Below are 16,978 nucleotides of genomic sequence, written 5' to 3'. Positions count from 1 at the left end.
AAAGTAAACAGCCGAGTTAAATATCTTCAATTCCGATATGAATTTAAGAAGGCTTTCCTTCCTAATATAATCTATGTAGATAATTAATACAAGTATAGATAATGTGCAGCCTTGTCTTACTCTTGATTGTATATCATACCATCTTTTGCAAAGGTTATGCCTCTTGGCAAAACCTTCCCGTATACCTTTCCGTCCTTATGTTCTCATGATTTCTCGACTATTTATCTTCAGACCAAGTTTTCTTGGTCTCAATATAAACAGTTTACTTGGTTCAAACCAAGTAAAATTTTGATCCTGCAACCTCAATTTGGTCTGAACCCAGCTTGTTCAAGTTTCATATCCAAAATTTTTGTACTCGCTTATAAGTATGCTTGCATAAATCCTACAAGAACACTCAGTAAGGAAATTCCTCTATAATTCTCACATTCAATTTTATTTATCTTTTTCCAGATGGGTAGTATGAGAGCGCTATTGAAATCTGTAATTTGATTTCTTGACTAGGCCCTCTTGAATGATGCAGTATAGCCACTGAAAAACTTTTATACCTCCACTTCAGCATTTCTGATCGAATATCATCTACTCCAACTGCCTTTCCACATTTTTGATGGCTTCTCTCTCTCTCTCTCTCTCTCTCTCTCTCAAGTATTGATATTATTTCAAGTGAATACGTTTTGCCAATGTTCTGTCATTGTTTGCTTCACTTAAGTCTTTCAAAGTAATTATGCCAGACATCCGAAATATCTTTATCTTTGTTTATAAATCACTTATTTCACTTTTGACTCTCCTTATACAGTACTTTTTTCGATTTCTAAGCTTCTTCGATGGCCTCCAGAACATTCTGCCATTTTCCTGATATTGTTTCTCTATTCCTACCAAAGCATTCCCCTAAATTTTTTAAGGATTACGATAATTAATATTACAGTTTTATATTGTAATAATTAAGAATTAATGTTAATATTAAAATTAATAGTAATCGATATCGTAATTAAAATAATGCATAAAGCAATTCAATTTATGATGACAGCGCATTCTCTAGGTGGTTTATGCCTGTTTTGTGGATGATTAAACTTCTGGCAAGAAAACCCTACCTCTTTCATCTGAGGCCAACTTACCTTTTAGTTTACAAACGTTCCTTATGATGTAGACGGAATTCAATGCTCAGTCTTTTTAACTAAAGTGTGTTATCTTTCAGACTGTTCTACGAATTTTGTTTTGTTTGAAGCAAACATTGTGGACTCAGACTTGTCTATCCCATTAAGATAAAATCAACTAGTTGGCATTCGCTAATATTGCTCACGCCAATTAGAGAAACTGAGAAAAAGTTAGATGTCGAGTACGATTCTTGAGCATTCCCCATTGGGAAATGTTAACCTGATTGTTCGTTCAGTATTCAGTTCGAGGGAGAGAACGATCAGCAGCTCGCTGTTATAGTGAACTATCACCTGCATTGCATTTAGATAACATTGGAGTATCATGTGACCTCGGTGAGGTCACATGACACTCCAATGCTTGAGTAAAACTCGCTTCTGTTGTTTCAGAAAATGCAGCTTTAATATATTCTGCGACTCTTGTGTCGTTTCATTTTGAAACTGTACTTTCCGAGCTGTCGACAAAAGCGGAAAATGTAGTTCTCTTTCTTTCAATGCAAGTGAGGATGTTTCCTTAGTGCTCAAAGAATGCCCACATTATCTGTTAAGTCGCAGAATAGAGGAATGAATGATTGCGAAGCTTTTTATATCTTATCTGAATGGTAGTGCAACCTTTAAGAATTAAATTCCTTTGATAACGTACAAGGTTGATGCCAAAGAGGGAGTTATATTTAGAAAAATTTATTTGTGTCTTCTTGTGCTATTTTTGCGCGATAAAAGCAAGCTGACATCAATAAATATAACGGTATTTTGTAGCCGCATTTTGCGTGGTTTCTCTTCCGGGGTATTCGAAGGCTTCCCACTGATTGGCGCCATCACTTTTTAGCGTAACCTTGCCGCCGAGAGGATATCGGTGCTCCCATAAAAGCCCTTGTATGCATTACAAAGAAGCCTGTTGTGCAGCGACGCCATTGATGCTACAATTAGAGAATTGTTAAGTAGTTGATCTGAATGAAAATGCGGACAGATTATGTTCCGCAAATGGTCACATGAAGTTTTTATGCTTGCCACTCTCACTCGGGGAGACTGACTTGCAATTCAATTGTTTATCAAATGAATTCCAGATGGAACCGCGGCACATTTCAGTGTATTTTCCTTCTTTTCTTCCACCAGTGAATGATAAACAAATGTTCTTTTCAAGTATAATCTTGGACATCTCCAGATTACTAGGAGTGACAAATGTTCAAATTACCGAACGAACGGCTCTTTTCTTCAGAATTAAACATAAACACCATTAAGACATGCGATGCCGAATGCGTCTGGAAATTTAAGGATACCAGCCGTAATAATGTATAGAAACAGAAGATGAGATTGTTTGGGGTACATTTAATCGCTAGATTAGTTGCGTGATGGAGATGGGTGTATTTGAGCAACGAGAGAAGCAGGCATTTGGAAAAGTTTGTTCTCTGGGAAAGTCAGTGTGTGAGTTAGGGAAGCTAGTAGCCAGGCTTTAATGATGGGAGGTTGTATGGCATGTCGTGGAGACTAGGTGTAGTAATAATGGTATGGGGCCAATAGGAATAATCGCAATATACCCTGCTTTTCTTATAGACGAATATCAGTAGTTTTAGGTTAAGGGAACGGATCTGTGCCCATGATAGGTCTAATCAACCTGAAGATTATTGGCATAAATGAAAGGTAGTTGACACCAGCTGGAACAAAACAAAGTTTTTGCATATCTGGGGAGAATAAGAAGGAAATTACTTATGATAACAGACAAGTTGTACTTCTTCAGAGGAGGAAATGCGACTGACGGAGTCTGTGGGTTTATTCAGTGAAGTGTTGCTATAGACTGGGTAGTGTAGACGGTGATGTGTGGAAATGTTCAGGCAACTGGCTTAGGAAGTGAGAAGGAACACGGACATTATGCGAGATTAGTGACGACAATACAAAATAAACGTGTTAATAGGAGAACAGAGCTTCCTTAGCTCAGTTGGTTTCGACGAATACTTTTGGTTGGAAAGATCTTTTTTCTCCCGGTTTTTCGTCCCTCAAATCAGGCAAACAACATGAATAATCATATCTACAGATGCAGAATACTGTTGGACAAGGAAGGAAACCACCTTATTCCATAATAATTCCCTAGTAAAGTAGCTCTGCTACCTCACCAACCACGTTGAAGGAAAACACACAATGAGGGATTTTTTTTTTTTTTCCTTTTTGACTGTTATCTTAGAAGATGGACGGAACACGTGGATGAAGAATTTTTGGATTTGGTAGTAGGATTGCAACAAGGAATCTGGGTAATATTAAAGAAGGATTTGAATTGCAGGTGTGACATTTCAAATGTGAAGACAACGTAAAATTGCCTCATTGTGTTCGTAGGAAGAGAAGGATAGATTTGCAGTGAAATAGGGATCAAAGAAAAATCACAAATCAAGAAGTGGTTGTGGTAGATGTATAAGGAAGGTGGAAAGCAGTTTCATGAGGAATATACTGTAAATCTCAAACCCGGAAAACAGGCAGTATAACAAGGGAGCGAATGCCGGAATATAAGGCGACTAGCACGGTGATGTAAGAATCTTTTTTTCTTGTTTTTTTTTTTTTCATTATGTTGCCAGTCGGATAAGAAATGATTGAAGAATATGGTGAATTGCTGAATGATGGTTCAGTGAAGGATTCAGACGACATATTAGAGACGTTTTACGGCCGCTTTATGAGGATATCTTATTCCTAGAAGGTGAGAGGATTAAAGGGTTGAAAATGAATGAAGACGATGTATTTAGAATGCGAATGCTACGGATATTAACTAAACGGTAGAATTAGGCGACATTTCCCTTTAATTCCCTTCACGTTTGTTTACATGTGCTGAAACTGCGTTCGACTTGGTTTCTCATTGAACTTTGAAACTTGTCCAATTCTACGAAGTGGAAAAAGGATAAAGTAGTCCAGTTGCACAGAAGTGCTACTACTTCTTCAATGATGAATCGCGTTTGGAAGAGTTAGTATGCAGAAGTAGGCAGACACAGATGAGGTTATTTATGAATGTAAACATAGATTTCTTAAATGGTGGTTCCATTACTATTTTAGTAATTGAGTCAGATTTTTAATAAAATAACAAGATTGCGTTTATACTTTGATATTTCTAGACTTAAAAGATATGTCAGGCTGCTGCCTTAGGTTAATATTTAAGTTGCAATGGATTGGTTTAGATATCACATCAGTCATTGAGTGATATGTGGATTAAGGATTTATTTTCTATCTTTATTGATTATACCCAACCAAACATGGAACTTTTTTCAAGCCACGCCAGATCTCCAATAAGCATTGAGGTGGTCTCACACCGGCGATGAAATTCATCTCCCACCTAAAATGTAGGCTGAGAGTAAGATATGAAACACTGGGATTCACAGGTGGAAAGTTGTGTATTCTATTGGAATTCAGAGACGAGTGGCGAAGATTGTGACAGGTCTGTGGAATACTCTCTACGAGGATAGGTTGAAGGTTTGTGGTTACAAAATTTAGTTGCTCGGTGGAAAAGAGACGACATGGTAGAAATTTTTAAGATATTGAAGGAATTTTATAAAATCGATGCAAGTGAATTTTTTCAATATATGCCAAACAGAGAACTAGAGGCCATCCGTGAAGTTGTGTAAGAGTGTGCAGACCAGAATTTTTTTTGTGGAGATTGGTGGGTGGGTGAGTGGAATAGATTGCCAGAATTGGTTGTGAGTTTCCTGACAGTGAATGGATTCAAGGAGAGGTACGATAGGATTTGTGTGTATGATAGTTGATTTGGGTCTCCCGCGTTGAATCTCCAGACTCCATGGAGATGCCGTAGGATAATAATAATAAACTCCTAGAGAGGGGAAAGCAACGAATGGCCACACTATGAGGATAGATTGCCGACATGTAATCTGCAGAATTTGTTAAATATGATTAGGGTATTCGACTTGTTGAGACAAATTTAATGGATGAATATTAGAAAGATTTTTGAAAAGGAGGAGGGACAAAAGGTCGTCCCTGGAAGTTGTTCAAGAAAGTAATAAGTGACTTTTTTCTTTTTTCTTTTTTTTTTGCATGAAGATTGTGGGTGCATGGAATTCATTGTCTGAGAAAGCGAAGGGGTAGATGTTTTAAACAGCGTACCACAGACTTTGTGCCGCCTTGAGTGGGCCTGGTGAGATGAGTTTTTCCGACTACACATAGTTCTATAATAGATTGTTTGTTTTGCAAAGATTCTATCTTACATTGTGAGCTATTGATCACATCGCTCTTCAGAGCTATTGGTCTGACAGCGCTATTAGAAGCAAAAAAAATAAATAAATATTTGCACAGAACTTGTGACATACCGACTACTGCGTAAAATGCAAATATACATTTAAAAGGCAGAGTTCGTGTCTTTCGAGTAGTGCAATACCAGTGCAACTCCTGTTGTGGCTAACAAGTTCTTAAGTTATCGATCAGAAGTTTCTAGGAACAATATTTGCTTATAATATAAAATGCTAATGGATATTCATCATGTATTTTAATAAATAGCAATATACTTTAAAGCTGAGCCGTCGTTATAAATGTTCAGAATGGATACAGAATCCCTTAATGGGCTTGAAAAGATGTTACCTGTTATGTCAAGTTTATGCTCCCCCAAGAAAGTTTGCTGATACTAAAGGAGCAAATGTATAAGCATTTCGAGCAATAGTTTGTAAAGAGCAGGCTTCTGTTTGTAGATGGAAGCCTGCTCCTTTCTGCATCACTCGAGATTGAGGCTTCCCACTTTTCTTTCTCTTCTAAGGTAGAAGAGAAAGAGTGGAACATTTGGGTCGAAAACTTATTTCGCGTGCAGTTATCATCACGAACAACACTGGATTATCTGGGAATGTCGACTTTCGGCGTTTGCACTGTTTAAGATTCATTTATCACCAGGAAAAATAATCGGGCGTTATTTAGCGTCATAGAAAATGCATTGGCAATGAAAGTGCTTTCCCGTTCAGTTTACGTCATTTCATAGAAGAGAAATCACAAAGACCTTATTTGTGAATTCCTTCCTGGATGTTGGAATATGCACCTTTTGGCACACGGCCAACGAACCAAATATATTAAATGCATAAAATATACAAAGGAAGGAAGGTGAGCAAGAAGGGGTTTCTTAGGCAGTACGACTCCTTCCTTCTAGACACGGTGTTCTGCAGCCAAACGGAGATGAATTTAAGATTTGTTGCGTGAATCCCGCCCATGAAACGTTGGGAACTATATAATCACATTTACTAGTGCAGATGAAATCAGGTCACATGATCGGGCATCCTTGGATCTGCAGACTAAACGCAGTCTTCTTTTCAAGCCACTTCGGGACTTCAGAAGTGCAAGATAATTAGCGGCCTTTCACTGATCACTGGAAAGAAAATTAGTTACTCTCCTGTATTCGTCTGATCTGGAACCAGCAATTAACACACACACACACACACACACACACAAGCAATATTAGTTCATTGTTGGGAAATGATAACTTTAGGGGAAGGAATATTATGGAAGTGTTGGGCCTCCCGTTTTACTTTACTGATTGCGAACAATTTTTGAACAGCTTCAAAAAATCGGACGTATAATCAGGGAGGGGAGGGATTCAATTGTTTATAGACCTTGAATTCAATTTAATCCACTGGCAGAACTATCATATGATATTCTCATCTCGATTCGTTCTCAAAAAGAGACATTAGCAGTTTGTGATCGTTCCTGCGAAAAGGACCCTGCTGTTTACCTTGAGGTTCATTTATAATCGATTAAAAGATTCATTCTGGAAGCATTTTTTTGTCACATAACTTTGCTAAAAAAATTTAATTGCTTTTTTTTTTTTTTTGCAAATTTAAGGAGCTATAGAAATGCTTCCAAGAATCATTCTTAGAGAAGAATTCGAACAACAGCCTTTCTTTGGCTTTCAACAGCTTTGACTTTTACCAATTAAGCAACCGAGACAGGCAGTTATTGCTTGCTTGAAGAAGAGCGCGTCCATGGCGTAGTCACAATATTTGCTCTCATCTGCTAGATAATCTGGATTCAAATTCAGTCTAGGGTGCTAGAGCCTATGGGCTTTTCAACTGAAGCGAACTAGCCAATCGCATAGAGAGGGAGAAAGGTTTTCAATCCATCAAAAACAGACAAGCTGACCAGAGAACAAATCCAATTAACATATAGAATGCACATTTGGCCTCATGGACATAGTTACAGAACGATTCCGACCAAATATTTTCTGCAACTAATGCCGCAGAAAATATTTGGTCGGGAGTGGATGCGTCTTGAGCCTGGGGTTGGAATAGGCGTGCATTTCTTGAGGAAAAGATGTAGAGCGCATGTATATTTGTAGGTGTTGCGTATCACATGTCTGAAAAACCCCATTTCCCCGATGAATTTCCTCCATCTTGCTTTTTGGATTTCCTTGTTGTCAATCAAATCTTGTAATAAAAAGCACTTCGAAATACATCTTTCCGAGAGTGGCATACTCCAGTCGTACAAGTTTACAGCATAACACTATCACTTCGGTTTGTGCTGTGGCTCTCGAACAGATAATTCTATGCCATTTAGTTCGGTTGTTCCCTGTAATTCTGGAACCTTACCCGTTAAAATAGGTTCTAACAGATTAATGAAAGTGAGGAATGAACAATTTTCCCATGTTCATCCAACCAACCAACCAACCAACCAACCAACCAACCAACTTTCATCTCACAGATTATTGTACCCTTCATAATTTTTCCAGATTAGAGTTGCTGTACTAGCAATATATATTCATTTATTGCAGACCACTTCGGTCTAACCCCAATGGACAATTCCTTACACTGCTTCATTATCTCGTTGTCTGTAGATTATTAATGAAATATGTAACCAAATCAGAAGGTGTAAATGTGATTTTTGCACCGCGTTACGTTTTGCAAAACAGTTCAACGCTGTTTTACGCTGTTCGGATTATTGTCGCACGAGTAAGTTGGACATTCTCTGAATAGATTGTTTCGTTGTCATAGTTTCAGTTGGTATTTATCCGTTAGACGGAGACTTTAACAAGGAAGAAATGGACGAAAACTGTCGAGTAAAAGAAGAATAATCGAATTGTAAGGAGACACGCTGGTTACTGTGACGTCGTAAAATGTATTGCCAAATCGTGGAAAAAACATATTTTGACGGCATTTTCCGTCTGTTTTGAAAACTAATCCACATGACGATGCATTTTCCCCCTAAACTATTGTGCGTTGTTTATTATGAAGTATATAACATCGACAGAAATATTTTTGTTTAGTGAAAGAAATCTATTGTCACTCACTGTCCATAGAAATCTTCATCTGATTGACATATTTATGCCAAACATACATGCTGGTTGTTTTAAAAGCGAAACAGGAATTATGGATTCACAAGCACCTTTCACAAATATCCGCGAGATCTGCTGCGTCGTTGTCACTATTTTCACGGCAAGTTTTTTTTTTTTTTTTTTTCCTTCTCCACGTGTTAAAATTGGACATTGGAGAAAATGGCAGATGTCGCTGTTCTCAATATGCACGAGAGTGGTACTGTGCGATGAATGTAGTCTAAGGATATTCTGAATATTGTGTAAGTAATGACTATACGTGCGTAACAATAATTTCAATCGCATTTACTTTACAGAGGAATGTAGTGTACGATTACATGAATTGTTACTATCATAAAACTGCTGAAACAGAAAAGGGTAATCACATGCTTCGAAAAGAGGAATTTCCCGAAGTTTAGCACCAGTACGAAATGGTATTTCCAAAAACAGTAAAGATCTCAAATGAAATGAAACAGCATGGGGTAAATATTGTTACACAATGCATTTCGAATACGAGAAATTGGGATTAGTTTCTGCAAGTTATGTAATTGATGCTTCATTATGATTTTTTTGTTGCCTACGTGATCCTGCGCAGCTTCTTGCCCTCCACCCCCCCGACCGCTCCCGGTGCTTAATTTTCTTGTAAGATCATGCAGCGACATCTACAGGTGTGCAAGTTTATTACATCCTCTAAAGCTCTTCTGATTTTGAGTTTCAAACGAAATATTTCACACGAGATCAGCTAGTGGCATTTTAACATGATTGAGATATTTTCACGCGCTGCCTGGATGATGTTCCCAGTGGTGGGTGGTCCAGATAACGTTTTTCGAAACAGTTATTACTGCCGAGACTGAACGAAATTCCCGAGTGTTGTAATTGCTTGTATGGCAGACTTGGGGTTGGAGATTAACCTACGATAAACATAAGTGGCTCACATTCAAGTGGACTGTGCTATGGGAATGGCACACTTTCGTTTCGTCATGAGTCGTGCTTTTCACATAGTTCAAGGGTGTTTTGTAATTTGTCTAGGACTGTGTAAGGAATCATTTGATCTTCTCACAATGAGCATTTCGCTAATAAACTAATAGCTATTTTAGGGAGTACAATAGCCGAGTGTGGAAAATGCTTGCATGCTAATCATGCGAAAGTTCAGTTCAAATAAGTTTTTATTATTATTATTAACGGTTACGTATGTGCTCATTGACGAAATAGTCGCCCTCAAGCCTTCTTAGTACCGTTTTCATGCGAGTGTTAATAACACATACTTTTTTAATTATAAACCACATTCCGCGCGCGCGCGCGCGTGTGTTTGTGTGTGTGTGTGTGGATGTTTAATAATAATTAAAGCTTCATTTAATTATTGTGGGAAGATTTCTTTATCATTATACAATAAGACTTAAAAGGCGATGATGACATTGCTGCTCTCCTACCAATTGGGCCGTGATACCAAGACAACATTATGGTCGCATTGAGCAATTAATCGTTCCAGTATAAAATCCACTTGGATGAATGGAGAAAGCAAATTATGGACACTACAATCCAGTGCTCTGATCGTGAAAGAACGTCCCCCCTAGTATTAAATTACTAATATTAGTTTGGTACTCGCCTTTTTTTTTTTTTTTTTTTACTCCGTTTTAGCTTTAGCTGAGTAGTCAACAACCCATTCTCGTTTGTTTTCGACACACTCTGCTCTTTCCCCCGATATTGTGAACAGTATCTGCTTTCATCATCTGAAGCTCAGATGGTCCAAGTCGACACTGTTCTAATACCTTCTCTTCACACGAGTGGGGATAATATTTCAGGTCCAGAGCCAAGAATGCCAATGAAGGAGGGGAATGATAGATCAAGGTATTGGACCGATTAGCAGAGAATCACATGATCAGCTGGGAAACTGCGATGCCGGAGGGATCCTTCATAGTTACCAGAAAAACATGTTCAAAAGCATCTCCCAAGTGCCGTCGCCTTGCGCTGTTCTGACTGAGCATAATAGATGCACAGTTTCATATTGTTTTAGCAATATTGTTATCTTCCGTCCGCTTGGACGGGACCCAGTATTGATTACTGCGCGACGACTTTCTCCAGTGCTCTGCTTTGCACTTTCTTCTACTGACGACCATTGGCGGTACAGAGGAAAGAAATGGCGGTACCATTTCTTTCTCCTGACGACCATTGGCGGTACGGCTTCTCTCCTGTTTAATTTGAGATCCGATGCCCAGTACTTTTAATTCCATTTAGATCAACAGATCTAAATCAACAGATCAACTTTGAACAGACCAAGATGCATTTCATTATCATCTGCAGACTACGCACATGAAAACAAATGGTATTGCAATTCCCTTCTGCAATAAAGAATGCAGCCAAAACGGAACTATGTTAAAAAAAATAAAAATACTGTGCATCGTGGTGTTTATGTTCCTAATGTACTGAAACGGTCCTAGGCAGCTATAATGCTTCCTCAAGTAAACTTGATTCTGGACTTTACGCAGTCTCACTAGAAATCATTGTGGGCGGGCCGTGCTCACTAGGATCATTGCTTTATAGTACATTCTACCACTCTACGTCAGTTGCATTGCACTCTTTTTGTTATAACAGTTCAAATAACAGAAACTGGATTGGCTGGTATAGTCAGGCTACTCAGCCATGTTATCTTTTGATGCGTCACACAGTGAGCGAAAATTGCTGAATTGGCGTTATAACTGTTTCTGGAGCAGCCACCCTTGATCTCTTTTAGTAGCTGCTAGAACTCCTATCTCTAAAGAACAGGCATAATCCTTACAAAAAATATCTCTCTCTGTGTGTGATTTATTTATTTATTTATTTATTTTTTGTCAATACATCTCAAATGACAGGTGGCTCCGTTGCCGGACTATCCTTCTTCAGATGTCGAGTGATGTTTCCATTAGCTCATTTTGGAATTTTGCCCTGCACTGTAATCTGGTGAACAACGTACCTGCGGTGTAGAATCCTGTTAGACCCTTGGCCCACCCTTAATAATGCGGTTTTCCTTCAGTGCATCTCATCCCAAATTGCTCCGTCTCGTGTCCGGTTTCTTTTACTTGCCACGTGATGGTTGGATTGTCTACCTTGCTTAAAAGAACTGCATGATCAATACACGCAAGGATGCCGCATGTACGAAATGACTGCAACTGGATAATTCTCCTGTTGCTACGTTACTGATAAGTACTGTCCGTACTCCAAGTTGCAACTGAACAATTAAAAAAAAAAAAAAAAGTGCAAATATTGCATGAAGGTTAAGTAATGTTGTATGCAAACTTTTTGAAGGACGTGAATGCAAAATTTGCTGACAAGTACTAACTATTCGGAGAGAGAGAGAGAGAGAGAGAGAGAACATTGGTGATCTCTTTTTAATAAACTGCAAACATTTTTATAAAGTGCACGCTCTCTCTCTCTCTCTCTCTTTCTTTAAACGTCAGTTTTAAGGCCTACAAAAATGTGTGCTTGTGTCACGAGCAGCTTCGAGTTCGCATTTCATCGGCTCACTTGACAAAGATGGGTGCAAACGATACTGCATTGCGCGAGCACGCGCCATGTGAAGGCGCGTGCTCGCTGCTGCAGACGTCTAATTCCTCTTGTTGCGGCATCCTTCAGCCGCGGCCAATTCCATGTGGACTTCAAGGCCACGTCCCTGAACTCGTAAATCCACAGAAATGTCGACCATCCGAGTCCCTGTTGCCAAGGCTCTCTGACCGTCCCCCCTCCCCCCGTTCTTTGCACATTCTCTTCGCCATCTCTGCTCCGGGCGATGCTTCTCATTCGGGAAACAGGATGGAAAAACGGTCGAGTTATGCGAGACAGTCTTGTTTCCGGAGACGTGGCTATCAACGCCTCTTGCTACGTCTTCGCATTTTCTGAGCACGTGAGGCTCCGTCGTTCTGATAAAGTTTAAAGGGCACGCTTAAATTCAAGACTGCTTCTCCTTAGTACGTATTCACCGTTAGAGGGAACTGCGATCGTATCGTTATGTGCGGATGTTAATAATAGTAAAGATCATCAAAGATGTTTTTTAATTTTATTTTTCATTTTCTTAGACCTTCGAAGATGCGAAGTCCATTAAAGGATGCGTTAAAACTTGGCAAATAGTGAATTTTAATTGTATTTTGATTTTTATTACGAATGGTTTTTAGAATTCGTCAGCAAACAGATTTAAGGATAAGTGGAGGGAAAGGAACTTAGCATTAAATCGTCAACAGAAGTATTTATTTTATTTCCCAGAACATAAGTTGAAAGATGATTTAGCCTATTTCCGAACCACAGTACGTTTAGAAAGGCAAGAAAAAAATAGTAAAACGAAATAGAAACCAAGCAGTCTCACACTTGAAAATAACAGTGCTGGAAGACGTTATTTAACCTGAAGGCCTTTTCAGATGACGGAGTTTAAGTAGAAGAGCAATTTTATTTAGACAATTTTATTTAAGTAATATTCGATATCTTGGGGGGAGGGAGAGGATGTCCGTCAACTTTCCAATATTCTCATAGAGACAAAAAAAAAAAAAAAAGGAAAGGGATTAGACGAGTATCAAGGAACTCATCTGCAGGTAGTCTGCACACTTTGCCGTTAATCTCCTTCTGTCAATCTCAATAAGAGAAAATGCTTCCTGGAGGACACACAAGCAAAGAGAGTAGATAGCCTTAGCAAAGTAATGTGTTCTGGGATGTTGGATGACAGCCGGTCATAACCTTCCTCAGCGTAGTAAGGGTACTTCGATCTCCAGCTGGCATGCACAAACTTTCGAAAGCGACACTGCAAATTGCCTTCACCTCATGTTCCAAACCCTAGCTAGTTTATTGTGTGAATATCGTCAGTTCTACGGTCGATTTTTCTGAGTTGCGGAATTAACAGTTTCCCATTATGAAATATAGAGGTTTCTTCGAGGGGAAAAGAAAAAAAAAGGGGGGGGGCTCTGCGTACCTCAGTAAAAGATCTACTAACTGAAGCAAGATGGGAAAACGAAAAGCTTCGAAAAAATTTTATACTTGATGATGATTAGAATCGAATGCAAGTCGGAATGCAAAGTGATTTGTAACTGGTAATATTTTGAAATGGTGAAGGATGAAGGTTACGAATGGATATCCTATTTATGCGTATTTACTCTGAAATCTAACCATATACGGTACTAATGTACTATAGGTTAATCAACCAACCTCTCGTGCATGGGCTCAACATAAAAACAAAAAATAAAAAAAAGGGGTCTCAGTGTATTTAAGCGATTTTGGGAAGAATATCGTTTATTTCTGTTGACTTGTCGCTTTTCGAGTTTCTAACAGCCGTTTTCTAGCTTCATAGTTGTTTATATCATATAATTATTTCTCAAAGTAATTACTCAGAATTTTGTTCGGTTTATTTATATGTAATTACCTCGCTTTGACTCTTGTGTTACTTGCTACTATTTCCTACAGTTTCTACTACTTCAATTTTTTTAAAAAATTAGTTTTTTCTACATTTTCCTCATTGACGTTAACTTATTTCGAACATTCTATAAATTCATATTTTCTTGAGTTTTCTCTGTATCCATCAGAGGTTGTCGTGATTTTTCTATGCTCGCGGAGAAACCTACAATACCTTCCGGATTAAACTAACAATACCTTCTTCAGATTTCACTGTTCAGGTCTCCAAAGTATGCTATTTCTAGTTTCAACCCAAATTTTTCAGCAATAACCTTTCAAGATTCGGATCTGCAATTTCAACTTGGATTGTTTTAAAACATTCTTGTACATATTTCTTTTCGGCACACTTTCAAATCCTCTATGCGCATTAGATCCAGGGCCAGTCTGGAGATGTTACTACCAACAGCAATCGATTCAGATTAAACACATCGAACATGGTGAGCAAGCGCTGATTTTAAATTCTTGAAACAAAAAGTAGGAAATTTATTTCTTTAATATTTAATGCCTATCCTGAGAAAAGATTGTTTTACAACAAGCAGTTCTGTATCATTACATGCACATATTCATTATGTACACCGATTTTCCATTTTGAAATGTGTCAACATCTCAGCACAGAATAGTACTGTTGAACAAAGTTGTGCGATGTTAAATAGTACACATTACTACTTCTGTTGGTCTTCAAGAGTGGTCAGCAGTTAGGTTCCGGTCCCAGCAGTAAGGCTGTCTGATGGATTCTTTGTTTCTCCTTGGTATTTGTCTGTGAAGTCTCCAGTTGGATTTGTCTGTTTTTCCGATGAGGAAACCAAAGTTTTCCGGGAGGCTGGTTGGGTTTGCTTGATTACATGGCTAGACGCAACTCGGTTTATTAGGCTAATATATTATCAGGTAAAGTGTATTTCCAGCGAATTTTACTTTAGCGAATTTCTAGATTCTGCTAAAGTAAAAATCAGATTCTGGTATGAAAAAAACAGGGAAAAGGTGAGTTAGCTTCAGTGAATCCTCTAAATGATAGCTTTCAATTTTTCTAAGCCCAGGCCCATCCACTGCACTGAAGGGTTATAAGCTACCTAAGGGGGATACGATGAACACCATCTGGCCACCTAAATTTTTCAGACATTCATGTCATAACGGGATTTAACATATAGACTGTTGGTTGCAAAGCGTATCTTCACTTTGCTCAGACTTCATAGCCTGCATGTCGTTTTTAAAAGTTGAAATTTCTTTACTTTACTTTACACTGTTATGACAAATTTATGATGACTGCAATTTATTTCATCAACTGACAATGAGAAAAAAAAAATATTTTGCGAGTCTTGTTTATGGAACAGAAACAGTGTTATATTCTTGACTTTTCATTAATATTATTATCCTGTTTTGTTAAGTGCGAAAATTCTGCGACATCTCTGGTTGCCGTGGCGCCTTCGGATGTTTGAAGCATTGTTCTCAAAGCACAGCCGAATGCTTTAAGTGTCTAAAATATTGCGAAATCTGTATCACTATTCGGAATGCACGAAAAGCACACATGAACCAGATCAATCTTGTGCTAATGAGCAGTGACACTTATTTGAAGGCCACGATTTAATACATACGCTGAATGCGTGACCGGGGTAGTTTCAGTGTTAAGTTTTTATATCGAGATAAGTTTCTATCTGACTGCGCTTTTTTGAGTATTTCCATCACCCTTTCACCCGATGGTATCGTTAAGAGTTCACTTCATCAATACTTGATGAAGAGGCGATTAAGTCGGCTTATCCGCTAAGCCAGACGTTTTCAGCAGACATCAGCGTTCCAAAGGTGGTCCCCAAAGGTGGATTCATGTTCACATGGCTAAGTTCAAGGTTGCCATATTTCAGCACTTTATTTTTAAAGTGCTCAAATCGTTTCAAGTGGATTTTAAAGGTCTTTAACCTCAGTTAGGCCAAAACGCTTGCGCTGTAGTTAAAAATAGCCACCTTACATCCCCCCCCCCAACACTCGTCGAGTTGAATTAAATTCGTATTGTCCACGGTTTAGTTCACTCGTATTGTGTTTTGTAGCACTTTCAAAGAATGTAATCTGTCGCCAACGTCATAGAAATGGATTTTTAATTTACACTCATTTTCCATTCATTTTGATTTTTCGTATCAAATCGATTGATCAATAAAAATCTGCAACAGCAAAAATGCTTCTCTTTGTGTGTATCAAAAAAGCCAAAACGTCACTTTTGAATTATTCTGTTTTTCCACATTGAACGCCGTTTTAACTAAAGTTTTTGTGAACTAGGGCTTGAGAAGAAGAAGAAGAAGGGAAAAAAAAAAAAAAACCCTCTTAAACAGGTGTGTGTGTGTGTGTGTGTGTGTGTGTTATACAGATTTACGTGCTACACGCTTTTTGAACTCATTGAGCACCACCCACATAATTTACTGCACAAAAAGTTTGAATAAGATTGACGGTGCCTGATTCGCGGAATAGATGCCTTTCTTCTCTACTTTCCAAACAACAGACTGGAATCTCTTCAACCCTCTCCCTTCCCGTGAACACGAGCATGCTGGTGAATATCGTTAGGTGGTAGACGATCATCTCCTGCCGTATAACCCTGCTTATTGGAGACGTGAAACAGTTTTCCTACCCACATAAATAATATACTATTGGTATACAACCTCTCGCGTTCACATAAAAACTTGAATACGAAACACATTCAGAAAACGAAACGCGTTTTGTATTTAATTTCTTTCCTTGTTCTTTCCAATTGCTTCTCTTTTCTTTTTCAGTTAGTGCTCTTTGATTTTTTTTTTTTTTTTTCATTTAGTAATCTTTAATTGAAAGGCATCTTCATTTCAGTCCCATTTTTCTTAAAAAAAAAAAAAAAACTAATGCAGTCCCACTCACGAAAGGTTCACAACCTGTGGCAGCAGTATCGTGGGTAGGCTGAACCAAGAATTAGAAAGGAGAAGGTTAGTGACTTTATTTCGATCCTGAAAGATTGTGGCTTCTGCGAAATATTTTGCTCGAAGGCGCTTGTTCCGAAAAAGCAGTAGGATGGATAGACGAGGAGGGAGGAGGTCACTGAATGAGGAGGACTAGGCTGAGTTTTCGATTTAACTGAAAACTGCTGTTAACTGTTTTCTTGGGACTTTAACGTGGTCTGAAGAGTGGGGGAATTAAAGACTCAAGTTCAGAT

The sequence above is a fragment of the Typopeltis vanoorti genome, chromosome 5 (assembly GCF_054136105.1).
Source record: "Typopeltis vanoorti isolate ZY-2024b chromosome 5, IOZ_Tvanoo_1.0, whole genome shotgun sequence".
NCBI classification, from domain to species: Eukaryota; Metazoa; Arthropoda; class Arachnida; order Uropygi; family Thelyphonidae; genus Typopeltis; species Typopeltis vanoorti.
This window is presented reverse-complemented; position numbering follows the sequence as displayed.